This window comes from Oryctolagus cuniculus, chromosome 7 (assembly GCF_051225735.1).
Source record: "Oryctolagus cuniculus isolate XC-2025 breed Fujian yellow rabbit chromosome 7, ASM5122573v1, whole genome shotgun sequence".
Classification (NCBI taxonomy): Eukaryota; Metazoa; Chordata; class Mammalia; order Lagomorpha; family Leporidae; genus Oryctolagus; species Oryctolagus cuniculus.
This window is the reverse complement of record NC_142873.1, coordinates 87,152,509-87,168,164: the sequence shown is the minus strand read 5'-3', so window position 1 is coordinate 87,168,164 and position 15,656 is coordinate 87,152,509.

Genomic DNA, 15,656 nt, shown 5'->3' with positions numbered 1-15,656 from the left:
CGGTCTTGTTGATTTCCTTGCCTGTGATCAGTCTCTCTCCACTCAAACCTAAGCCCTGAGAAGGCAGGGATCTTGCCAGTTCTGGACTCCGTGGCCCCTGCTTCTCCATGCCCTCACTGGAGGGTTGCTAACTGCTTTGGTCTGCATATGGCTTGAGTGTGTTTCCCCAGGTTCATGTGCTGGAAGCTTGGTCCCTGGTGTGGCCATGTCGAGAGGTGGTGGAACCTTAAAGAGGTAGGACCTAGTGGGAAGTAATGAGGCTGCTAGGGTCATTGACCTCACACAACATTGTCGTTGTTAGTTCTCACGAGTGGGTTGTTAGGAAAAGAGCGAGCCTGGCCCCTGAACCCCTCTCTAACTTCCTGTCTCATCGAAGACCTCTCCCTCTTGCATGTGCTCCTACCACGATGCCGTGTTAGGATGCGGCCAAGAGGACCTCCACCACTGTTGGAGCTGTGGGGCCTCCGGATCTGGGACTTTAAGCCTCCATGCTCCAAACTGTGAGCTAAAGAAACCTTTTTCTTCATGGAGTGCCCAGCCTTGGGTATTTTGTTATAGCAACAGAAAACGAACTGCTTAGGAGGGAGGGCGATAGGACAGAGCAAACATTTCCTTTACCATTTATTAACTTCTGTTCTGTCATGATTTTTTAAAAAAAGATTTATTTATTTATTTGAGAGGCAGAATTACAGAGAGAGGGAGAGTCAGAGAGAGAGAGAGAGGTCTTCCATCTGCTGGTTCACTCCGCAAATGGCTGTAATGACCAGAGCTAGGCTGATCCAAATCCAGGAGCCAGGAGCTTCTTCCAGGCCTTCCACGTGGGTGCAGGGGCCCAAGCACTTGGGCCATCGTCCACTGCTTTCCCAGGCCATTAGTAGGGAGCGGGATTGAAAGTGGAACAGTTGGGATTCAAACTGGCACCCATATGGGATCCTGGCACTGCAGGTGGAGGTTTAACCTACTACACCACAGCACCAGCCCCTGTGTTGTGATTTTCAAATATTTTAATTCTGCTGAAATAAATAGGCTCTGATTTTAATATATGTGTCAAGTTAGTAACTCATGCCCTTTTCTATTCACATGTATTCCTCAGAAACAAGTGTTTTAAATACCCGAGCAGGCATTCAGGCCACACAGCTTCTGCTAACACACATATTCAAATCTGGATAATAAGGGGCCAACTCTCAAACACTTTCTGCTATAACGCATGCCATCTGGGTTATTTCAATAGCAGCAACAATTTCTAGATCTCGTAGAGAACAGTTGTACTTGGAAGCTACATGCTCTCACAGAAGAGAATGCGGCTGAGTCACCTCTGATTCATAGCCCTGCTTTTGTGGCTTCTGTGTTCTGGCCAGGACTACCTTTCCAGACACAGTGGGGTGGGGACGTGAAGCCCTGCCTGATGCTAGACCGCGCACTTTCATATCCATGGCCTCATTTGATTCACAAGACAAATTTAAGGTTACTTGTAATTCACTGCCATGCAGTACGGGACAGAGTCCAAGGGCTGAGAGACCGCCCAGTCCTCCCTGTGGGCTGGAAGGATCAGGGAGCGCCCCTTGAAGGAGAACGACTGGAGTAGGGCCTTGGGGCAGTCTTCACTTTGCAAACCTGGCAATAGCCCTATGAGAATAGACCCCCAGCTCTGCTTTCCGAGTTCTGAAACTTGGCCTGCAACGTAGCTGGGCTTGGCTCCTCTGACTACCAAAGTGAAGCCCTGCATCACGCTGCGTTTCCAAAAGTGATTCATTTCTGGCCAGTCCCATTGGGTTGGGGCCAGTCATAGTTAAAATAACAGTGTGTCACTTACAAAGTGCTGGCTGAGTTTGCAGAAACAAATGGACCCCTGCTGTTCACTCCTCCTCCCCGCTCGGCCCAGGTGCACATGCCCAGAAAAGCCAACTGTCCCTCTGCATATCACCACCCTCCCTCAGCCTCACCCCATCACACACAAATGCACAGAGCAGCATGTTCCACTCTTCTGGCTGTTCCATCAGTGCTATGGACTTCTGTCTGGCAGACTGAGTATTTTGCCCTACAATTGCTTTTAAAAGGACTCACATGCTAGCACTTCACTTCTCATGTCTCCATTGATCCCCAAATTGAATTTAAATTTTTTATTTGATAGAGTTATACAGAGAGAGAGAGAGAGAGGAGAGAGAGAGAGAGAGAGAGAGATCTTCCATCTGCAGGTTCATGCCTGAAATGGCCAAAACGGCCAGGGCTGGGCCAGATGGAAGCCAGGAGCCAGGAGCTTCTTCAGAGTCTCCCATGTGGGTACAAGGGCCCAAGAACTTGGGCCATCTTCTGTTGCCTTTCCAGATGCATTAGCAGGGAGCTGGATTAGAAGTGGGGCAATCAGGACTCGAACCAGCAACGTTACGGGATACTGATGTCACAGGCGGAAGCTTTACCTATTATGCCACAATGCCAGCCCCAAATTTTTAATTTTAACATAAGTTATGTAAAATTTGACTATCCATAAATACCAAGCAATTGACTAGTTACTTTCACAGAAGTATGATCAGGTCCCCATGGGACTAGTTCAAACGTTTCCAAGACAGAAGCCCACCATCTTTTAGTAAGTGCAGTGCACACATGTGTGCAAAACCTGCACAAGGATAACCAATCTTTTTGAGGGTTGTCTTAAATTCTTTTTAAAAATATTTATTTAATTTATTTTAAAGGCATACTGGCAGAGGGAGAGAGAAAGGAAGAAACAGTGAAAGAGATTTATCATCTGCAGGTTTATTACCGAAATGGCTGCAAGAGCCAGATCTGGGCCAAGCTAAAGCCAGGAGCCAGGAACTCCACCTGGGTCTCCCAAGCCATTGGCAGGGGCCTACGTGCTTAAACAATCATCTGCTGCTTTCCAAGGGCATTAGCAGGGAGCTGAAGAGGGAGCAGAGCAGCTGGAACTCCAGCTGGCACTGTGCCATGGAATGCTGGTGTCTCAAGTGGCAGCTTGACCCACTGCAGCACAACTCCAGGCCCTGTCTTAAACTGTTAAAATTCAACCATTCTGGGGTCTGTCCTGTGGCATAGAAGGCTAAGCCTCTGCCTGCAGTGCCAGCATCCCATAATGGCACCAGTTCAAGTCCAGGCTGCTCCACTTCCCATCCAGCTCCTTGCTAATGCATCTAGGAAAGCAGCTGACGATGGCCCAAGTACTTGGGCCTTTCCACCCATGTGGAAGACCCAGATGAAGTTCCTGGCTACTAGCTTATGCCTGGCCCAGCTCCGGGTGTTGCAGTCATTTGGGGAGTGAACCAGCAGATGGAAGATCTCGCTCTCTGTCTCTCCCTCTCTCTCTGTAACTTCAACTTTCAAATAAATAAATAAATCTTAAGGAAAAAAATCCCACACCAATTTGAATGTTGGAAGTACCATAGTCCTGTAGCTAGACTCCTTTTTATTTAACATGGCCCTTATTTCTCTCCTCCTATATGAAACTGACTTCAGTAGTTTAATGATGATTTATCAAATGATTTCTGTCTGCCAAGCATGGACAACTGTAAGGTAAGAGAAGGGCTTAGCCACAATAGGAACTGGGAGTCTTCTAGGAAGGCATAATAAATGACAGCCAGTATTACAATAAGAAGTAGAGTGTACCATAGGCACTTGATTCATGCTGCCTGTCTGAAATCTTGGTTCCACTACCTGGGTCTGCGTTGACATCACAGAGCTCCCAAACCAACCTGGGCATTCTGTTTAATAAACAATAAGTGCTTTATGCTCTGGGCCACCATTAGTTAGATTTTCTGTTATTTGCAACCAAAAGCAGCTTATCTGATACTACACTGAAAAAAGGACTGTCAGGAGCAGAGGGTGTGATATTTCATTTTATTGGTTCAAAAATGTTCAAGAGTCACAAGTGCAAACAGTCTAGTGAGCAAAACAAATCGTGAGGAATGAAGAATACGAGTTATCTACAAAGTGCTGATTGAATGCAATAAAGGAATAAGAAGCAGGAAAAATGTGGGACTGTTTATGTTTTGTTTTATAAATATATCTCTAAGAAATGAACATTTTTCTTAATTATATTTTTTACTAATTTAATTGGGCCAGAAAAATTCAAGAATATTGATAAATGCAAACTTTTTACAAAATGATTTATTGCGGTTCTGTAGTTTTCACGCTACAAGGTTGTTTGCTCACTAGTACTTGAATAGATATTTTCTGGGAAGAGTAATATTTAAATAACATATTTGCAAATCAAATCATATTCTAAATGTACTACGAGGCTAGATGTTTAAAAGAAAACTATGATAAGCCTTCGGTATCTTGGTTGACACATTTGTAGAACAAGTCATCTCTATCATTGCTCCATTCTATAAGATCCTATTTTATTATGCTATATTTCCTTAAAAGACTTTAACCTACCATGACTTATAACCCAGACTTGTGTGTGATGGTTTTAATGAAGATTTTTTTTTTGTAAAATGAATCACACGACAGAAGGCTCCTTAAGATGCTGCAATCAACCAAGCATTTCATATCTTTTTATTCCACAGTTGGCAATTCAATTTTATCTTTATAAATTTGCATTTGATTATATTATTTATATTTCACTGGGCAAATGTCTTCCCTGCATTTTGCATGAAGAAGAGATCTGGAGGATTGGTTCCTTTTTTTTAAAAAGATTTATTTTATTTATTTGAAAGACAGTTACAGAGAGAGCAAGAGAGCGAGATATTGAGAGAGTCAGAGAGAGAGATCTACCATCCATTGGTTCACCCCTAAATGGCCACAACAGCTGGAGCTGGGCCGGTTGGAAGCCAGGATCCAGGAGTTTTTTCCAGATCTCCCACATGTGTGTAGGGACCCGGTGATCTGGGCCATCCTCTGCTGCATTCTCAGGTGTATTGGCAGGGAACTGGATTGGAAGTAGCAGGCAGAACTTGAACCAGCACCCATCTGCTGCAAGCAGTGGTTTAACTCACCATGCCACAATGCTGGCCACTGGAGGTTTGGTTCTTGATGGATTTTATTTCCTGTTTTGAACCTCTCTTGATGTGCACAAATGTTGCTCAAACTGAAGTACTGTGACGCAGAGTCTTCTATATACTAAGAAAAACACCAACGTGGAATTTCAGATTTCAAAAAATTTGACAATAGTTAAAATATGTAATTGATTTAAAGTAACAGCTTGAGATTTAAAGCTATTTCTAAGTCTGCCTGTCTCTTTAAGAAGAAAAGCAATTGCATTCTGGTTGCTGGGCTCTTGGATTTATTTTATCTTAGCAGCTGCTCCTGAAGTTGATGTTATTCAGATGAGGGTTTTCAAGCTCTTTGTTGTGTTTTTCAACTTTTGCATATGCTATCACACATAAAACCCCAATTTAGAATGAGGTGGGGTGGGGACAGTTAGAAATACTGAAGAAATAAAATAATATGGGGAAAAATTCTCTAATTTTCATTTTAAAAAGCTAAAACTGTTGAACATGATCTGCCTGAAGTCCCTGTAACAGTAGCAAGGCAAAACCTGAACCTGGAAGGCACCAAAAGCTGGATGATATATTTAGTTGTGAGAGTGTGTAGGGGTGGGGAAGGGAGGGGGGTGTCCTAGATGAAAATCATAGAAAATGTGGACGATACAGGAAAGAACACATGGAACCCATCTTGCCATTCTGGAAAGAAGCACATGATAAATTTTGCCTAACAAATTATGGGTTTATCTAGAAAGAATGCTTTTATAACTCATACACCTCCTATGTCCTTTATTTTTGTGTCATCTGTTTTTCAAGAGCTAGTTTAGCTCATTCCTTAAGTGAGGAAACTCTTAAAGGCAGGCACAGCAGGTTAAGCCGCCACCTGACACCAGCATCCCAATAGGGGTGCAGGTTCAAGTCCCCACTGCTCTACTTCCAATCTTGCTCCTTGCTCATGTGCCTGGGAAAGCAGCAGAAGATGGCCAAATGCTTGGGCCCCTGCCACCCATGTGGGAGACTCAGATGAAGCTCCAGGTTCCCGGCTTCTGTGTGACCTAGCCTGGGCCATTATAGCCATTTGGAGAGTGACCCAGGGGATGGAAGATATTCTCTCTCTCTCTCTCTCTCTCTCTCTCTCTCTCTCCTTCTCTCCCCCTCACCATCTCTCCTTCTCTCTGTAACTCTGCCTTTCAAATAAATTTAAAGCAGGGGTGGAGGAAACTCTGGGCAAGAATCATGGCTCTGCCAAATGCTGGCTATGGAAAAATGTGTAGTTTTTCTTTCACTCACAAACCACACCTGTTAACTTACTTAATATCAAAGTAGGTATCAAACCTAAATTTTTATGTCATATATAATCATTTCTTAATGTTAATGATCTATTGAGCAATTACTATTTGTTAAGCACTGTTAGAAGTTCTTTACATATTAATTCATTTATTCCTCACAATAATCCTATAAAGAAGGTATCATTATGCCTTTATTTCCAGATGACAATTAAACAGAGAGAAGTTGAATTATTTTCCCAAGATATGAGGGAGCTTCAAAAAGTTCATGGAAAATGTGTATTACAGAAAAACTTCGCCTGGACTTCAAATTGTCTTGGTGTTAAAATGAACATATTCTTAAATTGCATTTTTTAACTTTTATTTATTCATTCTCACTTTATTTGAAAAGTAGAGAGAGAGAGAAAGAGAGTTTTTTCATTTGCTGGTTCACTTCCTAAATGGCTGCAACAACTAGAACGGGGGCCAGGACAAAGCCAAGGGCCCAGAACTCAATTCCAGGTTCCCATGTTGATGGCAGGGACCCAAGAACTTGAACCATCATCTGCTGCCTCCCAGGGTGCAGGTTAGTAGGAAGGTGGACGGGAAGTGGAGCACTCTGATGTGGGATGCTCGATATTCCAAGCAGCAACTTAACAGCTGCACCAAGTGTCTGTTCCTTAATTCCATTTCAACAAACTTTTTGAAGACCTTTAGGAAATTTTAGAACAAGGTTTAGAGTTCTCCTGTTAACTACCACTTATTACCCATGTGTTCAGGACCGCCTTAACCCCTGAGGCTATCCATTCATCTTTAGTCAAAAACCTGCTGATTAATGAATGGAAGTCTTCAAACCGGGGTAAGCTTTCCACCCACTCCGCCTACCCCCTGCCCCAGGGACGGGAAGACTGAGAGGTTCAGTGCTTTCATTTCTATGCTTTCACCAAAAACTAATCTTCCTGAGAACACACTTGTGGTTTCCTCTCCACCCCCATCCACAATTGCTGACTTCCCCACTCGACAGAAAGTCATTCTTGCAGGTCTCACATCTTAGGCTGGTGCATTGTTCCCAAATACTTATAACACAGTCAACTGGCTTTGAGAAAGGAAATGACTACTATGGGTAACAAAACTGACATCTGATAGAGCATTGAAAGTCATTGGGGCAGGCATTTGGACCAGCAGTTAAGCTGCCAGTTGGGACACCCGCTGCGTCCCATGTCAGGGTACCTAGGTTTTAAGACTTGACTTTGGTTTCCAATTCCAACTTCCTGCTATTATATGTATGGGAGGCTGTCCCTGCCACCCATGCGCAAGACCTGGATTGAGTTTCTGGCTGTTAGCTCCCCATCGCATGTGTATGGCGACTGATCCACCGGATGGAAGCTCTGTCTGTCTGTCTGACTGTCTTTCTTTCTCTGTCTTGCTGACCCTCAAGTAAATAACAATAGATGATTTTTTTACCTTTAAAACTCCAGAAGTCATATATTTAAAATTTTTACTTAACTCATAAGTCACTGCACGACATTTGACATATAATTGAAAGGAGTTAGGGGAATTGAATAACATTGCTATAACAAATTCCTCCCTTTCCCATCTACTTATTTATGTGGACAAAGTACCTCAAATTTAAATCCACAGAAATATTGTCAAACACAGGAACAGAATTAGGCAGAATTCCATCTCCTTCTAACTACAAATAATATTCATCCCCACCAGAAAAGAAAAAGCTCTTTCTGTATTATAGATGCATTTTCACTACAATTTTAATTTTTTTATGTTCAAAAGTATTTATCAATTTATAATATAGCTACTGTTTGATCAGTTGTGTACTTCTACTAATTATAGCAATAACTCCACCTAGAGACATTTTTAACACTTAGAACATTGAAGTCACAGGAAAGTAAAATTAAGTAATCATGTAGTTATTGTGGAGGGTCACCCCAGGACACAGTCCCAAAGTTAAGGCAATGCAGGCTCCCCAGCTCTGCCTAAAAGTGCAAACAACCTACCTGGGAAACACTATTGGAGCACCAGTGAAGAAAAACCTACTCTATCCGACTGCGCTGGTGAATTCTATCTCCACTTACAACACTGGCCTCAATCAGTCCCTTCCCATGACTGTTATAACGTCTGTTGTTGTTGTAGAACCTTAAATAATACCTGGGTTTGCTTGCCCAGCATGCAGCAAGCAATCACTGAACCAAAAGTGGTGGGAGAAAGTAGGTGTTTATTTTGCAAAGCACAGAACAAGGAGTTCAGGCAGTTATTGTACAATTCCTAGACTGTTCAAGGGATTAAGGGTGGTGAACCCTGTAGATTAAAGCTGAGGTTGAGCCATGTGTGTGTGACCACTCATGTGTGGGTCTGGTTTGTCCGTAGTCTGTAGTACTCATAGCCTTTGATTAGGGTCAGGGGTTCCTGTGAAGGATCTCAAAATGGGATTTAACACGAAGACATTAACTATAGAGGTGGTCATTGAATTCTGAGTCTTGTGATGTAGAGTCTTGTAGGGCCAACCTGACCCATGCACCACTCCCTTAATTTAGTGAGTTAATCTTTAGTAAAGAGTTGACTTGGAAACATCAAACTGGAGATAGAGGGACTACAAGCTAAGGGAAAGACAGTAGGACCTGATGACGTTGTATTCGTGATGGGGCTTGCTTTCATTGTAAAGAATGATGTAATGATGAATAAAACATACTCAAGTACAAAAATACAAAATATGGTAGAGTTCTGTGAGGGAAATGGAATGAAAATATGAATTCAAGAAGAAAAGGAATGCAAATTTTCTGACTGTTAAATAAGAGCTGGCCCATGTATATTTAAAATGAATAGTGTTGGGTAACAAACCACTGTGGGATTTAGATTCTATGAGATAAATTTAAAAGAATGAGCTAACAGTTTCCTTTTAACATATCATGAATTGCAGCATGCTGGAAATCACACCCTTTGCAAACTTGTGAGGAAAAATTTTAGGTGACAACATAAAAATGTGGAGGAATATGGTTTTGTTTTTTTTTCTCTGGGGTTATGTGGGCAAAAATGTTTGAAGACCATTGATTTTGAAGGCCACAGGAGATCTCCCAGACTGCTTAAAAACCAGTTCAGGCGATCATTAACGCAAACATTTTACATAGAAAAACACAGCTCCTATGTAAAGTAAAATGTCATTGGTTTTGCTCTGAATGTCCTGGGCATTAAGTAAAGACTTGCAAAAGAGAACATTTATCCACACACCTTTGTCTATAGTTTAGGTTAGTCATTCTTTAACTAAGCAGCCAACTGCTATTTCCTTGATAATTTATTAAATGGTACAGGAAAAGTTATTATTTAAGAATCTGGATAGAGATTTCTTGCTATGACTTGGGTCCTAACTTTTTTTTTTTAACTAACTTGGCTGTGTTTTAATATATTATATAAACTTTCACTCTCTATCCTCCATCAATCTATTTGAGTGCATAGTTTGCTCAATATAAAAGATATCTTTACTTTTTTTTTTTTTTTTTTTTTTTTGACAGGCAGAGTGGACAGTGAGAGAGAGAGACAGAGAGAGAAAGGTCTTCCTTTGCCGTTGGTTCACCCTCCAATGGCCGCCGCTGCAGCCGGTGCACCGCGCTGATCCGATGGCAGGAGCCAGGATCCAGGTGCTTTTCCTGGTCTCCCATGGGGTGCAGGGCCCAAGCACCTGGGCCATCCTCCACTGCACTCCCTGGCCATAGCAGAGAGCTGGCCTGGAAGAGGGGCAACCGGGACAGAATCCGGTGCCCCGACCGGGACTAGAACCCGGTGTGCCGGCGCCGCAAGGTGGAGGATTAGCCTATTGAGCCACGGCGCCGGCCAGATATCTTTACTTTTAAAGATAAACCTTATTGTGTATATTTAAGACATACAACAGGAAGTTATGAGATAAATACATAGAGAGATAGATATAGGAAAATGGTTGTTATACTAAAACAATCACTGTGCTTATCATTTCACATAGTTACCTGTTTGTTTTTGTGGCATGAGGAGATATAATCTACTCATTTAGCAAAATTTTGAGTCCAATATACTGTTTTTTAATTTATTTTATTTATTTGAAAGAATTACAGAGAGGTAGAGACAGAGAGGTCTTCCATCAGATGGTTCACTCTCCAACTGGCTGCAACAGCCAGAGTTGCATCCATCTGAAGCCAGGAGCCAGGAGCTTCTTCTGGGTCTCCCACGCAGGTGCAGGGGCCCAAGGACTTGGGCCATCTTCCACTGCTTTCCCAGGCCATAGCAGAGAGCTGGATTGGAAGAGGAGCAGCCGGGTCTCAAACTGGTGCCCAATGGGATGCTGGCACTACTTCAGGCCAGGGCTTTAACCCACTGCGCCATAGCACAGGCCCCCCAATATACCATTATTACTTACAGACTTCATATTGTACATTAGATTTTGACTTGATGTATTAGGATTTAGCCATCAGTGGATTTAAAGCAGAGGAGTTGCCTGATTAAATGAATGATTAAACAAAGAATGTTCTGGCACAAATGTGGAGAATGGATTGAGAAGGGCAAGATCAGTGAGAGATCAGTTAGGAAGCAATTATGAGGGCCAGCTTTTTGGTGCGGTGGGTTAAGCAGCTGTCAGCGAGACTAGCATTCCCTATAGGCGCCAGTTGGAGTCCCAGCTGCTGCACTTCCAATCCAGCCCCCTTCAAATGCACCTGGGAAAGCAAGGAAAGATGGCCAAAGTGCTTGGGTCCCTGCCACCCACTTGGGAGACCTGAATGGAGTTCCAGGCTCTTGACTTCAGCCTGCTCCAGGCCCAGCCATTGTGGCCATTTTGGGAGAGAACCAGCAGATGGAAGATCTCTTCTTCTCCCTGTCTCTCTTTCTCACTCTGCCTTTCAATTAAATCAATGCAGGCCTAAATCATGACAGAATCAGTGTGGACTTGAAGAAGGAGGACCAACAGCATTATTGGATCAAGTGAGTTTCAATAAACTCCGTTCCCATATTCTTGTTACCTAACAATTGCCCAAGTCAAATTCCAAGAATAATCATACTTATCCCCTCTTAAAGGTGACAGCCAGGTCACCCTATCCTGTCTTAAATGTTTATCGAAGGAACCTCAAGATGTCCAAGCTTCAAAGATTAAACCTTACCACTCAAATCCTTAACACTGTCATCAGAAAAATCCCTCTAACCACACTCCTCTCTGAATGGTCCTTGACCTTCCAGCTCTCAGGGAAACCTGGCTTTGCCATGAGGACACGGAACGCTGCATTCTCATGAGTGGCACCCAGTTTTCTCTCACACATCATTCCCCACTGGGCCAGAAGGAGATGGAAGTGTACTTCTTCCTCCTCACTGTCACTTCCAAACCATCATCTCTTTCTTGTTCTTTCTGTTGGTTGCTTTGAAGCCCGTTTCCTTCCCGCCACACTCCCTTGCGGCCGTCCTTGCCCTCCTGGTCATTCACATACGTTTTTTAGAGATTTCAGCACCAGGCTCCTTGCTTTTCCCCCTCCATTCTCATCATCACTCTGAGTGATTTCAGTCTCTACAGACAGCCCATCGACTTCCACGGCTTCTCCATTCCTCAATCTCTTTATCTCTTTCCAGGGATTTCAGGATAAACAGGCTGGATGTTGAAGGTACAGGGAAGAGGGACTTGAGGCAGGGAAGAGGGCAGGAAGGAAGGCGGTTAACAGCGCATCTGCTTGTATAGTTGGAATTCTTTCTGTTCAAAGTGTCAGGAATTCAACTGAAACCAACTTAAGCAAAAATTGCAATTTATTGGGTTGCAAAAATGAGATAATAAAGGTCAACCTGGCCTAGGATTTCAAACACGGGATCCCATTGTCACTGGGACCTTCTATAGGACTGCTTGACACATTGGCAAGCCAAGCCTGGCACTGGGCCCTGAATCCCAGTAAGCCCTGGCATTTGGAGTTTTTTTCCTCAAAATGTTCATGTCTTCCTCTAGGACAGGATTCTCCAGATCAATGCCACGTACCATGCATCTCAGTCATGTGAGGTGTTCTAAGTCCTCTCTGGGACTGGGACTGGCCAGGGCCAGTAGGGTTACCTGAGCCTGAGTCAGTACTCCCCTGAGCCACTTTTCTCTGTCTCTTGCCTTTGATACACTATTAAAGCTACTATCCCATACGTGGAGTGATATAAATGCCAAAGGAGCTCCAAGACTCACTCTAGGATCATTTTCAGTTTCTAAGGCCAGGCCCCAGTTCCAGGAAGGCAGCTTAGTAAGAAAATCATTCCCATTGGCCAGTGTGCTAATTCTTTTGTGGGATTGTGTGAGATTGGGCCTCCAGGCTGATTTTTGGATGGCACTCAGTCACTTCAAACATAGGATGAGTTCAAGTCTGTGAGGGTACTAACAATGCATTGCTGGCATTTGGACTTGAGCTGCACCTGTGAGCACCTGTGTCAGCTACTGCCTGTCCAAGTTTCAACCACAGTGTGGCTTTCAGTATTGAGGCTGGGGTGGTGGCAGCGAGCATACTTTACCTCTGTGTCCTGACCACTGGCACCCAGGTCAGTCACCCTGCCCCTGCAGATTCCATCCCAAGGGTCAAGCAGTCCTCCAGGGGTGGCTGCACCTCTCCTCTGAGGGCTTTTGAGATCCCTGCTCTGCAAAGCTATTGAACCCTTTCATCAATATCCTCTCTTACCTCCAAGTAATATTGGAGTCAGTCTTAACTTCTCCTGGACCAGGGATACACATTCCTTGTAAAAATAGGTTGCTGTTAGCTTCTGCCTCACAATGAGTCCATTGCCTACCCCCTAGTTTTGGAGGTTTGTGGAAGGCAAGGCTATGGTCAACAGACATGGAGGTCACATTCTGTGAATGGAGTGATTATCTGACCTGAAGGTTCAAAAGAAGATGCGCTGCCCTGTGCTGATGCTATTAAACTACAAATAGTAGATTTAGCATGAGCAGAAAACAAATGATCATTCACCTTTTCCTTCATACTCTGGAGATGCCTTGTCATATCAGTGAAGGATGGTAACCCCATGAGAGTCATTAGACGCCAGTATTATGAGTGTCACCTGAGTACTGATGCAATAAGCATCAAGTAAATAGTATCAGGAAACTCGCAGGGATCAGAAAACCTATGTTCCTGAGATACAGATGAGGTTCTAAAGAACCATGGTCCTGTGAGAAATAAGAACATTGGTACTGATGCATTTGACAATAAAGAAGATAAAGAGGTGATTCTTGGCCCTAAAGAGAAGAGGTGGTATTTAAACACTACAAAGAACCCCCATGTAAGCTGGCTGAACCCTAAAGAAGTATGCAAGTATGTGTTCTCTACCAAGTGTTCTCAATCTTCAGCAAGAAATCCCTGCCCTTTACATTCATCCAAGAACTTTTTAACATATTTTTGATCAGATTGCTTACATAGACAGAGGCCTGCAAAAATGTAGGTGCCTACACTCTGTCTCCATTGCTTATTTCTGCCTCCTACGGTGCATTTGGTTTAATTCTGTCCTAATGCAGATAAGATTTCTTCATGGTGTGTGAAATGTGGATGCAGATAGCCCTGGTTACATCTTGCTGCTTGTCGTGAAAGAATGAGAATGACATTATTCCAGAAAATTCTAGGAAGACACCCCGTCTCAACTTAGATGATGTGCCCACCACTTGAAGTAATCGCTATGTCCTAAGGAATGTGATCAATGAGTAGCCTAGATGGTGTCTCTTACTAAATTCCTCTGCCAATGACAGGAATGCCATAATTGGCAGCCCAACCAGAACCACACCGAGTAAAGGAGGAGCAGTCAAGACACTGGGGCAGTTTCCAAAGAGAAAAGGATGGAGGATGAATGGAAACAACAGATGCACCTACAAAAGAAAAACCTGGAAAAGTGGGTGCCAGACAGATCCTAGAAGACATGATTGTAGTGTATTTACACTATAATTTATTCTATTACCACAGTGGAGTTGGTAAATAAATATAAATGCCTTGTCCAGTCATCTATATAATCCATAAAATAATGTTAAAAGCAATAACCTGATAAAGTAAAACTTAGGAAAAGACAAAAGGAATATAGTTTTTATGTTCCAAGTTGACAACAGGAGACTCATACCCAAACAATATAACAAATACTTTTACATCCCCTTTCAGAAGAAATGAACCTTCAAATGTATCTCACACTTTCCTGAAAACCTAGACGTCAAGCACACTAACATTAAAAAAAAAAACCCTTAAGAAACAAGTGCTTGAAGTTTTTATCTGTACAGAAAGTTTTGCTATAGCCTTTATTTAGGGTAACAGTCGACAGTCGAATGTCTTTTTTTTCTTTTTTCTTTCTTTCTTTCTTCTTTTTTTTTTTTTTTTTTTTTTTTTTTTGACAGGCAGAGTGGACAGTGATAGAGTGAGACAGAGAGAAAGGTCTTCCTTTTGCCGTTGGTCGAATGTCTTCTTAAGGCGAATGTTTACCATAGCAGTTAAGCTGCTGCTTGGGACATGTACATCCCATATCAGAGTTCTGGAGTTCAAGTCATAGCCCCACTTCCTGTTCCATCTGCACTTGATTTTAGCCAAAAGGCTGACAAGCGATTCCCCCATTCCATCTTATTACTAATGCACACCTTGCAAGGTAGCAGGTAATGATTCAAGTATTTGGATATCCACCACCCATATGAGAAATCCAGGTTGAGTTCTGGGCTCCTGGCTTTTGCCTGGCCCACCCCCAGCTGTTGCAGCCATTTGGGGGCTGAACTAATGAATAGAAGATATTTCTCTCTCTTTCTCTCTGTCTCTCTTTGCTGTTCAAATAAATAAAAATAAATAAATAATTTAAAATACAAGAATGGTCTTTTTTAACTGTAGAAAAAATGCAAAAACTATTTAGTAAAACAAGAGGGGTGGGTGTTGTGGCTCAGCATTTAAGGCACTGCTTGGGACACCCACATTTCACTCATACCAGAGTGCATGGGACCAAGTCCCGCCTCCACTTCCCATCAGTTTCTAGCTACTGTGCACCTTGGGAGGCACCAGATGATAGTTCAAACACTTGGGTCATTGCCACCCATGTGGGAGACCCAGATGGAGTTCCTGGCTCCTGGCTTTGTCTTGGCCCAGCCCCATTTGTGAAATGATGGATTCTCTCTCTCTCTCTGCCCTTCAAATAATGAAATAAGCTTTAAAAAATAGATAAAACAAGAAACTCACAAGCCCTACTGGATGTTTTGAAAGGCTAAAGATAAAGAACTGCTGATGACATTTTTAGAACATGATGAACTATTTATAATCCCAACATTTTCAGAATTCAGCCTCTTTAAATGCTGCTACCTGACTGCAGAAACCAAGGGATTTAAGCTAGAAGTGCAAGCAACATGGATAGAATAGTCAAACCCAGACCAGATGGCTCTTTAATGCTATTGAAGTAGGCTGGTGGTAATGTGTTATGTAAGGATCCAGGGGGAAAAAAGCTGCCTTCAAAAATATCTCCCTTATCC